General features: G+C 44.8%; 1 pseudogene; it reads right to left on the bottom strand.

Moving 5' to 3' along the window:
• Positions 1–291: 291 nt before the first annotated feature.
• Positions 292–1027, bottom strand: LOC106977269 (endoplasmic reticulum resident protein 29-like; annotated as a pseudogene).
• Between the last annotated feature and the right edge of the window lie 2591 nt (positions 1028–3618).

Raw genomic sequence — 3618 nt, 5'->3', positions numbered from 1 at the left:
AAAAATATATATGAACAGACACCTCAGCAAAGAAGGAATATACATATACATAAGCATTGAAAGATGTTCCACATCATATGTCATTAAAATAATGAGATACCACTGCACACCTATTGGCTATAGTAATGTCCCAAGCATGGTCACATCAGTATCAATGTCAAAGCATGCTCAGATTTCTGGATTAGTGCTACTTTTCCCACCACTCTCTTATATTCCAGAAGGGTCTCACAGTCAGCGGGTAACTCGCCCCTCCCCATGCCCACCAAACCCTGGTAAATCTGAAGTGCCTTTTTACAGCCCTTCCTTCTTGGCCCCCTTCTTCTGGAAGGCAATCAAGACGTTTAAAGTTCTTTTGGACCTTTTTCTTCTTCTCATCACTCATCTTGTTCTTCTCAATCAGCTTGGTGATCTGGGTCATTTCTACTGCTGGGAAGTCCTCACCTTGGTCTAAGGCCTTTCCCCACGATCTTTGGGTATTTCTCTGCCCACTTCTCAATCTCCTTCACACTTGTGAGTTTGTCGTGCCCCTGCTTAAAGAGGGAAGGTTGGGCCTCCATGCCTGAGGCCCTGATAAACTCCCCAGCAAGGGTGCCATATGCAGGTAGACAACCAGGTATACCTAGGCAGACTCCTTGCCCTTTTAGCCAGCATTAGATGTTCCAACCTTAACTGCCTCACCATGGTGAGGGTGATGGTTTCTCAAAGTCCCCATCCTGGAAGAGGTAGAAGACTTAGTAGTTCACTTTGCCAGATTGTATTTCTCACTCAGATCCACATTCAGCATATCACCATTATCTGAGATCCCTACCTCTGCCACCAAGAGATCAACACTGGAGGCTGAGTTTTCAGCCAAACTCTTGAACTCTTCCTGCTGCTCACTATAGGGATACTGGGTGTTCACTAAGATGAATTTACTTTTGGTAATGACCTTGTAGAAAGTGACTGTATCCAGGGGAAGGGCACCCTTGGTGTGCAGGCTGATGTCTTCATGCAGAGCAGAGTGGAGCAGGAGTGACAGGAGAAGGGGAAACAGTGAGGAAGAGAGAAAAGCAGGGGGAGTGGGGAGTGGGAGGGGGGCATGCCAACAGCCATAAAGTGGGATTCTGGCAGTAGGAGCTAGGAGGAGGAAGGCTGTAGTGGGAAAAACTCAGACAACCAGGGCCAGGTCAGATGTGCATGTGTACCTCTGTTCATATATTTTGCCATTTTTAATTGTTTTGTTTTTGTTGTTGAATCTTAATTGTTCTTTGTGTGCTTTGGGTACAAGTAATTTATCTAATATGTATTTTTCAAATATTTCCTTCCAGTTTGTGGCTTGCCTTTACATTCTCTTAACAGAATCTTTTGCAGAACAGAAGTTTTAATTTTAATGAAGTCCAACTTAGCAATTTTTTCTTTCTTAGACCATGATTTGGTGTTACATCTAAGAAGTAATCACCAGGGCATCAGACAGATTTGGTTTAGGATCTGACTACCCACTTACTTGCTATGCTTTGTGACCTCAGGTAAGTCCAGAAACTTTTGTTTTCACAAAGGTAAAATAAAATACTTGTTAAATCCAAGATGAAATAATGTATGAAAATCTCTAAAACTAAAACAAAATATATGCGGGGGGGGAACTCATCACCAAAGCAAAGGTTACCTAGATTCTCTACATTATCTTCCAGAAGTTTTACAGTTTGTGTTTGACTTCTATATCTGTGATCAATTTTCAATTAACTTTTGTGACAGGAATAAGGTCTTTGTCGAGATTCATTTCTTTTTGCATGTGGTTGTTCAGTTACTCCAGCATCATTTACTGAAAAGAGTATCCTTTATCCATTTAATTGCCTTTGCATCTTAGTCAAAGATCAGTTGACGATATTTGTGTGGCTCTATTTTGGGGTTCTCTGTTGTATTCCACTGATCTCTTGTTTATTCTTTTACCAATATCACATTGTGTTTATTATTGTAGGTTTATTTTTTTTATTTTTTATAATATGAAATTTATAATCAAATTGGTTTCCATACAACACCCAGTGCTCATCCCAAAAGGTGCCCTCCTCAATACCCATCACCCACCCTCCCCTCACTCCCACCTTCCATCAACCCTCAGGTTGTTCTAAGTTTTTAAGAGACTCTTATGTTTTGGCTCCTGCCCTCTCTAACTTCTTTTTTTTTTCTCCTTCCCTTCCCCCATGGTCTTCTTTTAAGTTTCTCAGGATCCACATAAGAGTGAAAACATGGTATCTGCCTTTCTCTGTGTGACTTGTTTCACTTAGCATAACACTCTCCAGTTCCATCCATGTTGCTACAAAAGGCCATATTTCATTCTTTCCCATTGTCAAGTAGTATTTCATTCTGTATATAAACCAAAATTTCTTTATCGAATCATTAGTTGATGGACATTTAGGCTCTTTCCATAATTTGGCTATTGTTAAAAGTGCTGCTATAAACAATGGGGTACAGATGGATCCTGGAAAGATGGAGATGTAGGAGGATGCTGGGCTCACCGTGCATCCTGCTGATCACATAGATTCAACCTACACCTGCCTAAATAACCCAGAAATCCACCATAAGACTAGCAGAATGGAGTCTCCAGAGCCAAGCGTAGATGAGAGGCCCACAGAAGAAGGTAGGAAGGGCGGCGAGACAGTGTGCGCTCCACGGACTGGCAGGAGGGAGCCAGGGTGGAGGGGCGGACTGCCCGCCAAGCAGAGCTCCCAAGTCTGGCTGGCAAAAGCAGAGGGGCCGGACGGAGTGTGTTCTGACTGCAAGCGGGACTTGACATCTGGAAGGTTATAAGTTAACAGCTCTGCTCAGAGAGCGGGAGGGCTGGAGGACAACGGGAGGGAGAGTTGTTGAGCCCCAGATGACAAAGCTCAGCTTGGTGGGGGAAAAAGGCACTCGCCAGCGCCATCTCCCTCTCCCATCCCCCAGCCAAAATCCAAAAGGGAACCAGTTCCTGCCAGGGAACTTGCTTGCACTGCGCAACACCCAATGCTGTGCTTCCGAAGATCCATCCCTCCGGTGGGTCTGACTCCCTCCCAGTGCCGCAAGGACCCTCCTGAAGCGGATCTCCGAAGGAAAAGCCAGCTGAGCCTGCCCCTCCTGCCTCCGTGCACCTTGCCGATCCACCCCAGCTAATACGCCAGATTAGCTGTGTGCAAGTAGCCCAGATGGGTCATGCCACCCCACAGTGAATCCTGCCCCTAGGAGAGGGGAAGAGAAGGCACACACCAGTTTGACTGTGGCCCCAGAGGTGGGCTGGGGGCAGACATCAGGTCTGAACTGCGGCCCTGCCCACCAACCAAGTTATTCAAGACAGCACAGGGAAAGTGCCCGGCAGTTCCCCACAACTCCAGGGACTATCCAAAATGACAAAACGGAAGAATTTCCCTCAGAAAAGCGTCCAGGAAATAACAACAGCTAACGAACTGCTCAAAAACGATTTAAATAATATAACAGAAAGTGAATTTAGAATAATAGTCATAAAATTAATCGCTGGGCTTGAAAACAGTATAAAGGACAGCAGAGAATCTCTTGCTCCAGAGATCAAGGGACTAAGGAAAATCCAGGAGGAGCTAAAAAAGGCTATCAGTGACCTGCAAAATAAAATGGAGACAACCACGGCTCAGA

Source organism: Acinonyx jubatus, chromosome X (genome assembly GCF_027475565.1).
Source record: "Acinonyx jubatus isolate Ajub_Pintada_27869175 chromosome X, VMU_Ajub_asm_v1.0, whole genome shotgun sequence".
In the NCBI taxonomy this organism is placed as follows: Eukaryota; Metazoa; Chordata; class Mammalia; order Carnivora; family Felidae; genus Acinonyx; species Acinonyx jubatus.
The sequence above is the reverse complement of the archived record's forward strand: the minus strand, read 5'-3'. Positions and strand labels throughout refer to the sequence as shown.